The following is a 19,160-nucleotide window of genomic DNA, read 5'->3' on the forward strand; positions in this document are numbered from 1 at the left end:
GAAGTATTAAGATATATGAGGAAAATGAAAAGAAACTTGATAGATCTCAAAATCCAATTTTGTGTATATGCATGTGTCTGCTTTTGCATGAATGTCCACACATATAATATTCCTCTTTAGGACAGATAGGTCAATTAAATGATGATATGTATGTTGTGGTCCTGTTCTGACATTACCAACAAATATATCATATTTGGGGTATGCATTAGTTTCTAAATTGTCCTTGAACAAGTTACCCAGCAATTTCTCCCAGTCATGGAGGAGAATTCTGTGAATACAACTGTCAGGAGCTCTGTGAATGATTATTTTCTGTTGCTCCACAGAACTGTACCCATGAAGCCAATTTATTTTTTAAAAAATATTGAATCAGTTCTTTTAAATATGAACCACAAATACCTGGGAGAATCCATTTCAGTATTGGCCATAAATTTAAATGTGAACAACATAAACTTTTTCCCCAGTTAGTTTCCTACTTATATGTAGGTTAGAGATACATTCTTATAAGAATTTCCTCCTTTCTTGCTCAATTTCTCACAGTGAAAAAATAAACAATCAAATGCTATAGTGTGAAATTAAGTCTTCACATTCCACTTAATAGGACAGTAACACATAAAGGATGAATCCAAAGAATGTTAAGATTGCAACTTCAGGAGAAAAGGCAAAAAAGGTGAAGTTAAAAATGAGACATAGTAGTTTCAGCTCATTTTCCTTTGGGTTTTCCTTCAAGACATAAAATTTTTACGTCTCACCAGTACAATGAACTGGCAGAGATGTTATTGGTTTAATAAATCTTGATTTTGGAACAGATTCTCACTTGACATCAGAATCATTTCAGTACATTTTGGTTCCATCACTTTTGGCTTCCTGCAAACCAGACATGGGTCCATAGAACTTTCCCTGTTGCCAAAAGTCTAAACTTCATATGCCTCTTTTCATTGGTCAGGGAAAAAACACAGATTTAGCTTTTATGGATCTGGGAAGAATTCCTCTGAGAATGGAAAACTTACTTAAATTTCATTTGTTGTGTGGATTTTATTTAAAAAGTGAATTTCAGGATAATCGCAAAAATATTTTCCATTATAAGATCTCAGATACTAAAATATATGTTGAATAAAGATTAATGGTCCATTTCTGAAGTCTTACAAAATCAATGAAGTACAATTTGCATAGAATTTTCCTAAGACTTTCTGATTTTAGAACAAACTCCATTTTTAATTTTAAAAAATTTAAAAATCTTTTCAAAGGTTTTTTTTTTTCTTGTATCTAGTAACAAAACTAAAATTAGAAATACAACCTGACAGGGCTGGGGATTTTGCTCAGTGGATCCACTGCTTGTTTCACAAGCGCAAGGGCCTGAGTTTGATCCCTGGTGCCAAAAAAAGAAAAGAAAAGAAATACAACCTGTGAAGTCTCAAGTCAGCTACTGAATATAGGTGGGACAACTTTATTAATTTATATTACATAATGTATTTGAACTTTATATAATGTCTTTTATTATACCTTTTTGGGAGGAGGTCTTAGTATCTTTTTAAAAATTAATTGTATTGGTATACTTCTGATGAGCACAACGTTCACATCTATCAGAGGGAATTTGTAGCTGTACATAATATATCTTGACTCTTCCTTTTTTCCTCACCTCACTCCCATTCATTCTTCCCTTCCCATTAACAAAAGTATTGTTTCCATTTTTTCCTTCTATTCTTTTTTCCTTGTCCTTATAGGTTTAAATGTAAAATATCCTGATAATATGTAATATCAATAATATTGCTTTATTAACGATCATAGTAAGATACTTCAAATGTTCCTTTTGGAAATAAGTGAACTATATTCCCTATTTACAGATGAAAAAAGAAACTTATCAGTTTCATACATTAACCAAAATAATAGATTTTTAAGTACAATCAGAGTACCCCAATTTTCTATAAGCAAAAAAAAAAACTGTCAAATTTCTCTGGCTCTCAATTTCTCATTTTCAGTAGCTCTCACTTGCTTTCTCATTCTCCTTTACTTCTGTTATTCTTATAAGTAAACGTGAAAGTTACAAGAATTTTGCTAAGAGAAAACACTTTGGGAAATGCAAGGAAGATAAACCCTATCCCCTTCCTTTTGCCGTTGTTTGTATTTATGCATTCCCCACTTTCCCCACAAGCTTTCTGCACTGTCAGGTTAAAACAGTTGCTACTTGGAGAGACGATTTTAGTATTGTCTTGAGTAAGGTGTCAAAACAGGCAAGTGTATTTCTGTAAATAGAGCATGTTCTATCTCAAGTAAGTTTTGCCAGAATCCTAGTGACTGTTAGTGGCAAGGGATCCAGGCAGGCCAGTGGATTATGGTTCAGTTCATCTCTATATGATGGCCCCAATTTAATATCTAGAGAAAGCTGCTTTGGTTTCCAATGCCACCAGAAACAACTTTCTTTTTCAATTTGGCAAATTAAAACCAACCAACCAACCAACAAACAAAATAAACACAGACTGCTATGAAGTGAAAACAATCTTGATGAAATATAATTCAAACAGCCAGTTGTGATGGCCACGTTAAAAATAAATGAAACAATTTTGGCAGCAATGGTGTTTGAATATCTTGATGCTAATCAAGTATATCAGAAAACCGAAATAAATTATTAATGTGAATTTGAAATCAAATTACACATTATAAATACTCCTTTGGCCCGAGTTCTTTCAGTGAATAAATGGAATCGTTTGAGAAAAGTTTGGTAAGTGTGCTCTTTTTAATGATGTAGGTCATATACTGTGCAACTCTCTGGAAAAGTAGATATTTGGGGCTAGTAGGAGCAGGACTCCAGCAGCCTCACACCTAAGTGGTAGCTACTGAGCTCAGGACTTCAGTGAGCTAGAGAGCTGCTGATCTCAGGCCCTGGGATTTCACCAGAGCACAGGTAAGGCCTGGGCTCCAAGTTCCTGAGCACCACCTCTGGTGCTGTTCCCTCAACTGACTCCACCATGAGTCAGACAGAAGAGGTCTGTTGATAGTTTTGGTATGTCATTTTCTGGGTCCTTAAAGTAAGGACATTTTGGACCTGAAAAGCAAACGAGGACCCTCATGGTCATTTATATTCATGGGTACTTTAAGATCACTGATAGTGATTATTTCTTTTAGTGTCTGTATTTGAGGTTGATATAAAGGCTATTCTTCGTTTAAAGCTCTCTAATATTCTTGTGAGAATTTTACATCTGTTAACTTTTTCCTCATGACTTAGTTTATATTTCTTGTTTTGTCCTTAGTTTCATTTTCCCATTTGGAAGATGAATAAATTGAGGCACTAAGCAAAGTAAGATGTGATGCCTCGACTTTCTCCCAAATACTCTTACCTGTGGCATATAAATTCGCCCCATCCTGTGTAGTAGTAGTGAAGCCTCTGGTTATTCCATTAACTTAACAGATCTAATGTCTCTATATATCATCTGAATTTTTTTTATTCACTGTTAGAATTTCTTACATATACTAGCACAAAATTAATGAAACATGAAATATAATATATTTATATTCAAAATATTATTTTATGCAGCAGAGTTTCCAGCATCTAACATAACATGATTTGAAAACTAAACATATATAGGCCCGGAGATTTAGCTCAGTGGTTCGGTAGCCTGCCTTGCAAGTGCAAGGACCCAAGTTCAATCCCTAGTACCAAAAAAAATAAAAAACATATATAGAGTTCAAAGACATATTTATATGAAAGATCAAATTTTATTAAAATTATTTATTTTAATTACAACTGAACTATAAAGCAATCATTGCATGGGACATACATAGAAAATTATCAGTTTATCTGGAATTCAAAAATAGTTGAATGTCTTTTTTTTAACTGGCAAAACTAAAATAAATAGTATTCTGATGCTCGGATAATAAGGAAAAGGGCAATGCAAGTAGAGTGAATAAGAGAAAAATCCAGTGCATAAAAGTATATGTGTGTATGTCGAAATCCATAAATGTGGAAAAGGAAAAGCATTTTGGTTCTGTGAGGAGTTAGATCAGAAAATATAACTGAAAATAAGGGTTGAGTTCAGATAATTTAAGAACATATACTCTGTCAAAAGCATTGGTATGAATTATGGAGAGATGTTAAGCAGAGAGAGGCTGTGATCATATTTGCATTTTGGAACTATAATTTTGATGGTAGTGTGAAGGATTAACCAAAGTAGAAAAGAAAGACATTTTAGAAAGCGTTTGAAATCAAGCAGAAAAGTCTGCTGTAGAATGAAAAGCAACTGAATTGATTATTTATATCAAATATGACAAAATTTTCTCATCTTTTTCAAATTTTTTCATTCTCTGTCCTCCAACTCCCACCACCACCTCCTATTCTGGACCACATATCATTTCATGAAACTATATTTCTTTTTTAAACTTTCCACGGCTTTTAAAAAGTTTCAACACTGGCCTCTGGGCACTATAGTGAACCCTGTTCCTTCTTGGATTTGTGAGGGAAATGACACATTCTCCCTCAATAAATACACTTGGTTGTGGCCTTTGGTGAATGCGATCGATTTGTGAGACTGTCCAGGAGCTACAACGGTAAAATGGAAATCTAAAATAAATGATGAAATCTTTTGGCAAGGTTTTATCTCTGCAATATCTCATGTTAATTTTTAAAGATGACTTATCAGGCTAAAGGAAATTTTATTCTAGTTAAGTATAGCAAAACTGAATTTCTATTATTTCCAACACATACTTTCTTGAATATTCACAAGAGGTTATATTTAAATATATAAGATTGATTATAGAAATTTTCACAAAATCTCTCATATAAAATGGAGGCTTTTTTTTGTATCCTCATTTTCAATAAGATAATCATTCAGGCAAAACATATTCCCCTTATAGTACCTAAACAATTCCTGAAAAATCATAACCTGATGCAAAAGATAGTGACTACAAAAAAGTTCCATATTCTTATTTCATGTAACACTAATTTCCACAGTTGCTGTATTTAAAAATGTGCTTTAAGGAAGAAGGAGAAATTACTTGAAGTATTTTTCTTTTCAGATTGCAACAAATAAAATTTGAACAAGAACCCACATGAAAACAAATTATTGAAAAGTGTCAAACAAAAGTAATGAAAACATCCATTGTATTCAATCATAATGTGACTGAGTCTTGTGGATTTAAGAAAATGTAGAGAGAGTGGGGGCTTAGATTCTCTTAATGTAAAAGACTAATCTTTAACCCCCTATGTTGGAAATCAGTACAGATTGATTAGAAATATATTTTACCTTTTCGAATACATAAATATGTCTGACAAGGGAAAACTATCAACAGCCCACCTATTTAAAAACTGGCCCAGTCTTCAAAATGCATAAACTAAACCTCATTTTATATGATTCTAAAAGAATAATAGAGTTAATAATGATTCTAATAGAATAACAGACAAAGAATAAGACCTTACTGTAGTTTATCATGCAGCCATTTCTCTATGTGATGCATAAAAACAGTAACGATGGATTCTATATTAACTACGGGGTGCTTACTTTCCTTCAACGATAATTGTCTTAATGCCTGTTTTAATCAGTATTAACAACTAGCAATAACATGCTTTTAATTATGTTTTAAGTGAGTCCTTTATTGGGCTGCTTTGGGAAGAAAATTAATCAAAAGGAACTGTTAATCAAAAGCGTGTTACTGGCACAAAATAAATGTTCATTTAAGGAACCATTTGAAATGAACCTGGCTCATTGCCTCTGACAACCTGCAAGGACACCAGGGCTCTGGAGGATTACTTCTTCAGTACTTGTCTAGATATGCCTTGCTTCTCAGAAGTTATAAGAAGAAACATTAAGCAGTTTTACGTCCATTCATCAGCTAACTTTTACTACTGTACTCAAGAAAATGAGCCCCCTAGGAACTTCACAGCAGATCTATTCTTTCATTAGCTAAGTAATATTGAGAGAGATGTTCCTGTCAGTTCCAATGGAGAAATCTATTGCACTGAATTTTACTGGTATCTCTTTTGTCTATGAGCTGTCTTTGCAAATTCCAAGGTATTTAGGCTGAAAAACTAGCATAATTATCTCTGAACATTTCTCATATATATTCATTTGCTTTTATTGAACATTCTCCGGCCAGAATGTACCACTGGGCAAGATTATATATTTTATGTTACTCTCCAGTCTTAGGATTGGGCTTTCTCACTATTATCCTCTATTAGTAAGTGGCAAATTGAAATACCACTTCGAAGAACATCTCAAAACATTTGAAATGATGATTTAAGTCCCAGTTTTAAAATTAAACTACATGAAAAAATATTTCATATTATAGTGAAAGCATAAATTTTAACATCTATTTATGTATATTCTTTTGTTGGATAACATAGTTGCCCTTAGGATTCTTATTTATAATTTTCTATTCCCTCTATCACCCATGTTTGAAAGTTAAGACTACTAAAAATTAGACCTCTTTCAGGGAGTCCTCTTCATCATGTCAAAAGGTATTGTTGGAAATAAAACTTTGAGAGGAAAATTTCTTTTGAAAAGAATACTGTGTACGTGGCCAATAAATTATTCTTCATATTGCCAGTTAATTCACTTCTATGTCTCGCCTGTAACAAGCAGGTCATAAGCAGTTGCCAAATGTCTGCTCTACACTTAAAAATGTTAAGGACCTACAATGTGTCCGAGATGGTGCAAGATAGTCAGGAACCGTACGGAAGAAAACTGACAGCTGACCTCCCTGAATTGCAGAGTGTAGTGTGTGGTTTAAGCAGAGTCCTGTTTTCTCGACATAAACATTAATCCTATATGGTGTTAGAAAAGCTCAATAGGGCCCTCTGATGGTGTCACAATTTGCAATACAGTATTTATTTGCCATTTCCTGGATTTACAGAAATGGTTTGCATCCTCACAGGCTTACCAATGTGGATTTACTTCTCTTTACGTTGTTGTATAGTGTTTGTTTTACTTCATGTTTTGAGTTTTGATCTCTGAATTGAAAAAGCCAAATAGGAGTATACTAGGTGCCCAAGTGTTGTGCTGTTGGAGTCTGATTATGAAGTTCTCACTTGACTCTCACCAGGGAAATAGAACAGAACAGGTCTTGTCTCTTTCTCCAGCTCCTCATTCAGGAAAAGAGCGGGATATGAAGGTAAAGATATTCCAACTGACTGAAGGACTTTAGTCTGATCAGAAAAGAGAATCTGACAAGCTTAACTCCCTCAGATTGATTTCCCCAAACTGAAAAAAAAAAGTCATTCTGAAGGAGAAAAGGTGGTCAAGCCAATACATAATAATAAAATTTTTAAAAAGAGAGAATCCCTGACAGTATAAACAAATATAATATCTATAATAAAAGCAAGAATTGCTAGCAATGTATCCAGAGTAGAGCACAACCGTGAAGAGTGAAGTTTTCATTATAGCAATCAGATGCAGGAGAGACCAAAGAGGAGAGGGACTCTGTAAACTTGGATGTACTTTTGCTCTTACAAAGATTGTAACTGAATAAATGCTTGAGACATCCTGAGTGAATTTGTTACCCTAACACTTTTTAAAAAATACTAATTATTCACACCAACGAGATCGCGCCATATGCCATTTTAGTAAACAAAGCTTTGTACACCTTATGTGTCTAATTTTTTCTCTAGGTAGTGCTTTTATTTGACCTCAATCACAAGCAATGAATCTGATCATGGAAAACATCAAATAGGCTGGGGAATTAGTTCAGTGGTACAACACTGATTTAATATTTGCAAAGCCCTGGTTTTGACTCCCCACACTGCAAAAAATATTTTTTTTTAATTTTAAGAGATTAAATAATTTCTTGATCACATCCTAGAGATAGAACTTAAATCCAAATATCCAAATCAAACTCATACATAATAGAAAAGTCACCGAAAGCTGCCAGACCTGCATCAGACTGTGACATAAAGTAGGAAGAAGACTTTATATAGCTCTATATTGTAGATGTTCTCTTCAGAACAGAGTCTGCCTTCTCTATGCCCCAGATCACATACATTATAGTCTCTAAATAGCTGTGAAGTGGATGAGTGGGTGGGTAAAAGAGTCAATGTTGGGGCTGGGATTTAGTTCAGTGGTTCCATTGCCCACCTTCCAAGTACAAGGACCCAAGTTTGATCCCAGTACCAAAAAAAAAAAAAAAGAGAAAATATACATCTCACATCTGCTACATATATTTATCACAATGACCCCAGGAGTGTCAGATTGATCTACACTATTCTGAAGCTCTTTTCTTCTACTCTTGCTATCCTTTACTTGCTAATGTTTTATATGCACACTACATTTTTATCAGAGAAATCCAGGGTTGCAAATTTTATTATCCACTCTGTTTTGTTTATGACAGTAAAAAAAAAATAAGGCCTATTTTAAGTAGCTGATAACAGTTGATATAATTATTAAATGTTATAGCCTAATTGGAAATGCAAATGTTCTTTTTCAAATTCTTTTTTAGTTTTGCACATTATATCCCAGTCCAATTTTAGCTCTCAATAATCTGAACACTGAAGAAAATAAATGAGGCAAAGGTTCTCTTTTTCAAGGCTTGTCTCCATTTATTAACATGTGAAGTGGGAGGGGGTGGGTAAAAGAGTCAATGTTGGGGCTGGGATTTAGTTCAGTGGTTCCATTGCCCCCCTTCCAAGTACAAGGACCCAAGTTTGATCCCAGTACCAAAAAAAAAAAAAAAGAGTAAATATACATCTCACATCTGCTACATATATTTATCACAATGACCCCAGGAGTGTCAGATTGATCTACACTATTCTGAAGCTCTTTTCTTCTACTCTTGCTATCCTTTACTTGCTAATGTTTTATATGCACTTTACATTTTTATCAGAGAAATCCAGGGTTGCAAATTTTATTATCCACTCTGTTTTGTTTATGACAGTAAAAAAAAAATAAGGCCTATTTTAAGTAGCTGATAACAGTTGATATAATTATTAAATGTTATAGCCTAATTGGAAATGCAAATGTTCTTTTTCAAATTCTTTTTTAGTTTTGCACATTATATCCCAGTCCAATTTTAGCTCTCAATAATCTGAACACTGAAGAAAATAAATGAGGCAAAGGTTCTCTTTTTCAAGGCTTGTCTCCATTTATTAACTTGCTAATGTTGTAATGTGAATTTGAGTGATTTAAAAATCATTTCTGTATATAATGGACAATTAATATATCAAAGATTATATACTTAATATGTACCATATCTGTTAATATAATGAAAATATATGCTTTAATTTAAGTCATGTCAACTTAAATCATACTCTCTATTGACCAATTTTTTGTCGTAAATGAAGTACTTCTATTAGATTTTTCTAACAGTAGAACTCTTTTCAAGTACTTTTCCCAGAAGGCTGCAGACAGACTTGAAAGGAGGTCAAAAAACAAGTGAAAAATGTGAGGAAATAATTGTAAAAATTTAATTTAATTTAATTTTCTGTGTTTATTGGTGTTAGTTTTGCCTTATCTGTGCCCAGTTCTATCAGAGTCTTTTTCTCACAGGTGTAGAAAGAGGAAGAATCAATTCAGTCCTGGTACAGATAGTCATGTATAAGAAAAGGAAGTGATAAGTTGTATTCATGCCCCGGTACCATATAGCTGTTCAATTAATTATTAATTTATTTAATACAAAAATGAGTTAATAATGATTTGTGTAATGTTGATTTCTTAATTCCCATTAAATTATATTACTATGTAGCCAAATATTTTTAATTATTAAGCACTGGAAGTTTAAATCGGCATTAAAAACAATTCAAATATACTATATATTTAAACACTGTAAAATATCTCAAACATTTTAATAGAAGTGAGAATCACTGGTGGTTTCTGAATCTGACTTTATAAAAAATGTGCAAATAAAAAACCTAAAATATAATCTTGACTATTTTGTTTCATATTTTCAATTACTTTGGGAGGAACAGTTGAATACTTGAGCAATCATGTTAGGGTAGTATCATAAATGGACCTCTGCATAAGCTAGAGACTGACCACTTTCCACAGGAGCATTTTCCTCATTAAGAATTACGTTAGTGCCTCCCCACAGAAAAGAGATTTCTTCCGATTCCACTCCATGAAAGAATTTCTATTTAATGACACAGCCACTATCTGCAGGTATTATATTTTGAAACTGCAGACACGTATCTTTGCAGTACAAAGTAATTTCCTAACTTCCCGTCTACAACATGTGACATATTCATTTCAACCAGGACCAAGGGCAACTTTCTTCTGGTTTTAAACTTCCATAAAACTCTTCTTTTCTTTATTGTACATACGAATTCAAGCATTTCACTGGTGAAAGAAAATGGGAAAGCCAGTAACTAAACCTATGCATGGCTCAAATCAGCACCGGCCACCAGCCACTTTCGGAGCCAAGTTGGAACAAAACCTTCCTGGAAATCTTTAATAGAGCAATAACAGCTCCAGTTTTCAAAGTTAGAAGTTTTGCCTTTCTGCATGTCATTTAGAATGGAACCAGATGTTATGAAAATTTGAAAATTTTATAGAGAATATTTTTTTTAGGCTGAATATCTATTTGTGTTTTCATTTTAAGGGCGTTGAGTTTTTCTGTTCTTGACTCCCCTTCTCTATTCCCTCCCTTTCTTCTTTCCTTCCTTCCTTCTTTTTTTGCATTACTACAATTTTTGATAAATACCCACACTTTTTTTTTTTTTACACCGGAGATTGAACTCGGATCTTTGCTCTTGTGAGGCAGGCAGTAGAAGAACTAAGCTAAATCCCCAGCCCAGAAATATACCCACACTTTGATGCTCTACAAATTTAACTTTCAAATTTGAAATTATTTCACGTAATCTCAAATGTGGTGTTAAAACTTAAATGGGTAAATAATTTGTTCTTACAAGGCAGAAAAATCCCCCCCCCATTTCAGTCTGGAGAATAAACCCAGAGCTTCTATACTGAACCATATCTCTAGCCTTTATTTCTCTTTCTTTCCTTCTTTCTTCTTTTTTTGAGACACAGTCTTGCTGAGTCACTAAATTTTCTTTCATCCTTTGTCTCTTTTTTTTTGAAACACAGAATGCTGAGTCACTAAATTATCATTATCCACAATGGGCTGAAACTTGCATTCTTCCTGCCTCAGCCTTCCAGAGTACTGGGATTCCAGATATGTACCATCATGTCCACTTAAATGTCATTTTTGGGCCAGGTATTTAGCTCAGAGTTTCCTCTGCCTTCCTTGCAAGTGCAAGGACTCAAGTACAAAAAAAAAAAAAAATCTCATTTTCATATATATATTAAGGGAGCCCAGATATATATGCAGTTCTTAAACAAATATATAGAATGTATATTAAAATGCAGGTGAGGTTTCCAATAAAACATCTAAAGGCTTCTTAGAGGAGCAATAATTAAAATAGTGCTGAAAAATACTCTGCTTTTTATGTCAAAGATAAAAGAAAGGCCAACATATTATAGCATTTTCATAACACAAAATAATTATCAGTTTTCAGTTACAGTATATAATTATTTCATCTTCTAGGGAACATCGAGTCTTCAGTGTGCTATATAGCTACTGTAAAAATATTTATTCATGTCCTATATACTTTTAATGACAATGTAGAGTTTATGTAACATTTTCTTTCTCCACCATGCATGCTATCTTCCTTTCTAGGTCACTGATTGATCTTGGATGAACAGAAGAAAAATGTACATCAGGGTGGCACTTTCTTTAGATGAAAGTGCTGACTCAATATTCATTTTTAAGTAAAATATTTAAATTAGCAATATCTTCACTGTATTTTCATTAATTCTATCTTGAACCTCTTAGACAATAGGAAAATGTCTTTTAGTCCACAGAGAGAAATTAAATTAAAAAATTTTAATCATCAGTCACATTTAGACCTACTGGCATTACTAATTCTACCATTTATTTACTTACCTCAAAATATTTATACATCCATTTGTTCTGTTAGCCAAATCTCTGAGAGTAAAAAGACAAAACTTAGAAAACCAAACAGGCTTGATACTTTTAGCACTGGTCCCAAGCCTTGAGTTCTGATATAAAATGATAATAAGAAAAAGTAATAATGTTAATTTATGTATAAGAGAAATGTTAATACAAACACCAACACAAAATAAAAATATAATGCTTAATTTCCCATGCAGCATTCCTATTAAATTTAATGAAAGCATAACTTTGAGAAACTTTCTCAAACATATTACTTGAAAAACATTTCTAGTGCTGTGGGCATGGTCCCTCTCTAGTAGGCCCATTAATTTTTTGTCAACTTGACTGGAATAAGAGATTTCAGGAGAGGCGACTAGATTGTGAGAACACTAACTTTATCAATGAATTAATCCATAGATGAATTCAGAGCTGAATGGGCTAGTCAGAGGCAGGCCTCACAGAGGAGCAGGTCATAGGGAGTCACCCTGGGGACTGTATCTGGTCCCTGGCCTTTTCCTCTGTGGCTTCTTCTTCTGCTTTTTGACTCCCAGATGACACACCCTTCTCCACAATATTTCTGCCTTGGAGCCAGCCAATCACAAACTAAACTTTGCAACTGTTAGATAAAATAGCCTCTCCTTTAAATTTCAGGTATTTTGTGATAGCTGTTGGAAAGCTAATCAATATATACATTATTGCAAGGTCCTGGATTTGATCCTCAGAATGACAAAACATATAGAACACAAAACAAGAAAATATTTATAGTACTCTTAAAATAATGCTATTTAGGAAAATGCCACAGTTGGCTGTATGAAGGAGGGATAGAATACTATAGTATTTATATTATAAGTTTATATTTGAAATATGTGAGGGTACTAATGGTAGTGAATAACATTTTAATATTCACAAATTTGAAAAGAACACATTATTCAAAAACTTGTGTGTTTATGTCTCATAACTGTGATAAAGTTTTACAGAATCAAGGCAAAATAATTAGAGTTTCTAATTAATTTAATGTATTTAGTTAGGAGAAAGATAAGGAATACAAATAAGAATTATTTTGATTTTTAATATAATAACCAATCTGTAATATTTGGTGTACTCATTACAGCTAAGAAAGTTCTTAAGATATTTTATATTTGGAATTTTATCAATGGATAGATAAAGACAAGTGAAGAATTAGTGTTTCTAAATGGTCACTGCAATGACCATGAATATTTCATGTAAATTCACAGTACACCATCATTACAAAGCAGTAATATCAGCAACATTTTATTTAATAATTTGTAGCATTATATATGGATAATAAAAAAATTAGGACAAGATTACCATTTGGAAGAATGTAAATATTCAATTTCTTAATAATTTAGATGATCAAATAGCAATTATGTATTTTAAATAACAAAATTTATACATGAAATTCTTTAAAAATAAAAGAATACACAGATGAAATTATGAATCGTGTCAGTAGGAATAAGATGAACCACGTGATAGACTACAGTCATGGCATATGCGAAGCTATAAAATTTATTCTAACTAAAGTGCTACAATACTGAATTATTTGTTATTTTTATTTGTAATTTTTTTGTGCCTTGAAGCACTATTTTTTCTTTATGTACAAGTTGTATTCTGGATCTTATATCATTTACTTTTCTTGGGTAAATACTAGGACTGGAGAGAGGAGCACTTATTTTAATGTTATTAATTTCCAATAAATGTCTTCTGAAATTTTCAATTTTAAATAATATCCATAGCTCATTGTGAGCAAAAACATTAAAAGGAACAAAATAGAATCTTTGGGAAGAGAAACTTTTACAGTGACCCTGGTTTGGAATGGAATCTTTTGGGTGAAAAGTTTAAAGAAAAACAAAGATATTAGAAATGGTAGACTAGAATTTAATTTCTTCAACACCCTAAAGCTAAAATGTACTTCCAATTTATTATTTTTTATTCTTATTTTAATGTTTTTACAAAAATGAAAAGAACTCCATTTTCATCATGATATTTTCCATCTTCATTCCTGTTCTATTTTACTTCATTTCTATAGAAAGTAATCCTAATACAAATAATTTGATGGCATCATGTTTTTTAACGTGTTTTGAGACCAGTGTGCTCATAAAAGATTTAAACTTGTGTACTAAAGTGTATCTTTATCATCCTTTTGCTGTAAAGTTTACATTTAAAATTTACCAAGAAAAAGACAGTGACAATGTTGTAGTTAAAATAGAGTTGCACAAGACAAATCAAAGGAAAGTATGGCATGTTTTTAACACTATTCTATGTGTTACTTGATTATCCACTAAAACATAAAAATAATGGAGATTGGCTTTTTACTGTCTGTGAGATTATGGATTAAACAAACAAATAATATCAAAAGTATGACAGATATCTATATAAAATGTGTGAAAATACAGATAGATTATAGTATAGATTTGAATTATGACTTTTAGAGTTACTAGAAAAATTAAAAATGGTAGCATAACTGACTGAACATGAACTATAGAATAAATAAAATTAAAAGGTAACATATCCTTCATGCTCACAGCACCTAACACTGATTAACCGAGACAGGGAGGTAAATGAATAAAACTCGGATTTGTTTGTACAGGCAGACAAAACTCAAAGCAGAAAACCCTGAAAGTTTTACTATTTTGTAAACATAGAAGAAGGAAGGGTGTGAGAGAAATTTAACTCTCAGCTAAACCCTTTTATAGTCTTGGGGGCATTTGTTTATAATCTGCTTGTTTGTACTCTAGTGTAAAGATCACATTTTTAAATTTTCTGGAATCTTGAGCTATTTTGACTTTATATTAATTTATTAAAAGCTACTCCCTGTGGGATGGTCCCATAAAGGGTACCCAAATTCAGAAGCATGAAACAGAACGCCTGAATAATTGCTCAACAGTTTGGATTATATTAAAGCTCCACATTCCTTGATAATTGCTCACTTCACTTTAGTTAAAGTTCAAGGTGTGAGAAACTATGCTTTATAAATTCTACAAAAGGGAGTCTTAACTGCTTTAGACGTTATATTCCACACCAGGATCACCGGGAATATTAGGATGATCCAGCCCTGCCTCTGGTGGGTCCCAAGTTCCACCCTCACAGGTAGGACAGAGTGTCTAGTGAAGACCCTTTCCTAGCACTCCTGACTTCACCAAGCTTTCCTGTCAGACTTAAAAGTGTGGTAAAGGACATTTTTATGCGATTTTATGTGTGATTCTATTAGAATTCTGAAAAGAAACAAAAATACTATATAGAAAAAATCATATGCAGACAGGTATATTTTAAGGAATTAGCTAATGCGATTGTGGAGACTGACTAGTCCAAAAATGCAGACTGGGGACCCATAGAATTGCTGTCAGTTCAGATGAAGGTTAAAGGGAGCCTGGAACTACAGTTCTCTTTTCTTCAAAGCTGACTTTTTCTTTTCAAGTCTTCAGGCAACTGAACGAAAGCCACACAATTATGAAGAATAATCTGCTTTTTTCAAAGTCTAGTGATTTGCAGAATTTCAACTCCAAATACCCTGTAAGGAAAAGTCCAAAGGACAGCTTCCCATGAGTTCTGACCCTACACCATATTCTTTAAGCCTGATAACAATGCCAATACCCCTGATTAACTGAGTTGGTTCCTATTCGTAGAACAGATCATTTCTGACCAAGAGGCCCTCAGAAGAATAGAAATGCATACTCAAATACTAAATGGAACAGTGGCTATGGACTAACTCAGAATAGTTTCCAGCTTTCTAGTTCTCCAGTACTCCTTGGAAACGCCTTACTATGTAAGAGAGCTATAGCCCTGTCATTTCAGAGCCTGTGACCCCTCTCAGGTTTTTATCTTAAATAAAGCCAGTCCCAGCTGCAAGATTTTTTTTTCTTTATTTATTACATATTTCCTAAGATTTTTGCACTTTTTAAAACTAAATATCTGGGTTCCCTAGCCTAGCCAACTTGACTCAAAATTAATCATCATTATAGCAATTATTACTACTGCATATAATTATTTTCATTTATAAATGTTTATTTAAATAAATACCATAAAAGGTACAAAGAAAATGATTAATTACTGCAAATAGAAATACTGAATTTCAATGATTTCTGTAGACAGTGCTAAAACACCACAAATATGAAAAATATCTAAGTTTTGCTTGTGACTTCCAGGATTTTTTTCCTTTCCTACACCCCAATATCTTATTAAGTCTAGCTTTAAAGCTTATAAATAAATTTAAAGTGGCTTTCTGAAAAGGAAAAGCTGGAAATATTGTCTACTTTTTAACTATAACTACTATATATAGTTTTTCCATCTCTGCTTCTTTCTCTGTGAAAAAAATTAGCCATTAAAATATGCCATCAGATCAATACCACCTTTGATATTATTTGCTCCTATATAAACTTATTTTAAAAAGTACATACTCAATGTAAAATAGCTAAAATGCAGTTTAACTACATTATGTTGTTTATGTTATATTATGCAAGTAGAATTTCACTGTAACAATTTTATATCTTAACATAAAATGAGCAAAACAGTTCTAGTAATAAGTGGCAATTACTTTTTATCTTTTTTGCAGTAAAACTACAAAATTCCAAGTGGCCTGTGAGCTTTGTTTTTATGCTGACTTCAAATCAGAATTTTATTAGAGATTTTTATTTACCTTTTTGTATTTCTTTTTAATTTATTGGTACATTTTAGGTATACATTACAGTTACATTCATCATTGGGATCTTGTACCTTTACATGACTCATCTTGGTTCTTAATTTTTTCCCCATTCCTAGCCCTCTCTTCAACCCCTCCACTATTCCCTATTTATAAAGACATTATTTCCATGATTTTTCTTCTCTCACATTCTTTCTTTTCCCCACCTATCCCACATCCCCTACTCTTTTAGACCTTTTTTCCTTATTACAAAATGTCAATTATTCATTTTGGATCTATTTGGTATTTACACATGTGTGTTCTATTTATTTTACTTAAGAGTATGGACTCAATATTCATTCTCTTAGCTAAAAGTATCTTTCTAGTTTCCCATTCTTTGTGGCTCAGTACGACTCCATTTTATAAAAAAAAACCAAAATATATGTAGATATAAAAGATATAATTATGAGAAACCATTGAAATTAAATGAGACGCAACTAATAGAAAATATGCAGGTAAACAAAAAAAAAACATAAAACTGATCAATAGTGTGATACATTCTATTGTTATCAAAGTGGCCTTCCATGACTTGACTCACAAAACAATTAAATCAGTTACCTATTAGACCAAGCAATTGTCGAGTCTTTCAAATGACTTGCAGAGTTTGAAGTTCCATCACCAAAGATATATTTCAAAAGTCAGAAAGGCATATGAAATCTATAAAAAATATAACTAGTCAACCCATGAACTTTATATTGATGTCATGTTCTGGGGAAAAAGAGCAGAAGTGATTTAATTATTATAGTTCTCAAGTAAACAAGAAAGATGACCAGTTGCTTTCTAATATTTTATTTAAGATATATACTTTATTAATATGTAATACAATAAAATATATTTAAATAAGAATATGAGTTCTTTGGCAATTACATGAGTGATAGCACTAACCACAATGGTATTATAGGTGCATGCTGAACATTCATTTCACTCTGTGCTATATTTCAATACTGATATGTCTCAAGCTTTTCAAAAATCTCAAAAGTAAAATGAGTTTGATGTGAACTTAGGCAAGTTTTTTAATTTCTTGAGCCTTAGTATTTCATATGTAAAATAATGTGGTTGAGCTAGACTGTGATTTGTCAAAATGTGTTCTATTTCTCTTCAGTTATAGAAGAAGGTTCATAACTCTCTCCTCTATTTCAACTTGGAAAGAAAGAAAAAGAAAGAGACAGAGAGAGAGAAAATGAAGGAACTAAGGAAGGAAGGAAGGAAGGAAGGAGCTGACTTCACAAATTCATTTGGGTTTAAAATGAAAAGAATACATCTGCATTTTGATTACCAGTTTTTGGTATGGTTCTTTCAAGAATTAAACTAACATTACATTTTCATTTCGAGACTCTTGAACTGTGATATCATTTCTATTATTACCAGTTAAATATATAAATTGTATTTTATTTGTATTATGCTATTGGCAAGTACTGAGTTTATTTGATATTTTGGAAAATGTTGTCATAATTAGATATATCTATAGCTATCTCTGCATTTTACCTTTTTCCCACTGACTACTTATACAGGTGTAATTACTAGGCTCAAATGTGGGAATATTATCATAATTTATGATGTAAACCATCAAATAATTATTTTTTAAGAATACCACTATATTTATTTTCTCTATAGCATCAACATTTTTTCCTCTAAAGAATAAAGTTTAGAACTGGATCACTTGGCCCTTTCTCTTTTTGTCTCCTCCCAGTTCAAAATGCTTGCATCTCTTAATTGACAGCATCCTCTTCAACCTGCAGTGAGGCTCTGCACAATCACGCCTCAGTGCCATCTTCTTTGTAGTTTTAGCCTTCTTTCAAAAAATGGTATTGTCTACCACCTTAGCAACTCTGCTTCTGATCATAGCGCCTCTTTCCTTGGGCATACAGGGAATCCTTGCCCTGGGTCATTTTGTGAGGCTCATGCTTGCCACATTTCTTACAAAGTCCTTCAGATTTTAGGTACGTTGACCATCTTGACGGGAGAGCTGTCTACACTATAAAAAAAGAGACCCACTGTCCCTACTCCTTGCCTCATGCCACTTGTACTTCACCAAAAGTGAATTATTTTTTAAAAAATTATACATGACTCATGACCAAACTACTGAAACTCCAACTTCATGGTAACATCACAAGTACTAGAAATTACTTAAATTTTTTGCTAATGTAAGATGAAAGAAAATAATATATTCTTATTTTAACTATTTTGGATTATAGAATGAGTAATATATTATTAATTATTGTTGACTGTGCTAATTCTTTTGAGTGAATACTATGTGTTTATTAGAAAGTGAAAATAATAATAATTAGTATCTATAGCATGGTTTTGCATCTATCATTTCGTTTAATCTTTAATCAAAAAAATAGCATTTTCTGAAAAACCGTCTTTAGTACATATGGACACTTAGACATAGGTTAGTGAAATCTCATACTTCATACATGTTACATCTCTGATCATTCAAAATTTTCCAAGTCTTTAGAGAATGAGATAAGAGGTGTGAATAAATACAAGCAAACAGACGAAGTCACACAAGTTTCCTAACTGAACTTTCTCTATTATTATTATTGTACTTGTTTTGTTACTTTTGCTGTTTAAGTTTAAAAATGAAAGTTCTGTATAT

General features: G+C 32.5%; 1 pseudogene; it reads right to left on the bottom strand.

The window, feature by feature from the left end:
• Positions 1-18,206: 18,206 nt before the first annotated feature.
• On the bottom strand, positions 18,207-18,514 carry LOC104859985 (annotated as a pseudogene).
• Positions 18,515-19,160: the final 646 nt, after the last annotated feature.

The sequence above is a fragment of the Fukomys damarensis genome, unplaced genomic scaffold (genome assembly GCF_012274545.1).
Source record: "Fukomys damarensis isolate Sample0158 unplaced genomic scaffold, DMR_v1.0_HiC HiC_scaffold_29, whole genome shotgun sequence".
NCBI lineage: Eukaryota > Metazoa > Chordata > Mammalia > Rodentia > Bathyergidae > Fukomys > Fukomys damarensis.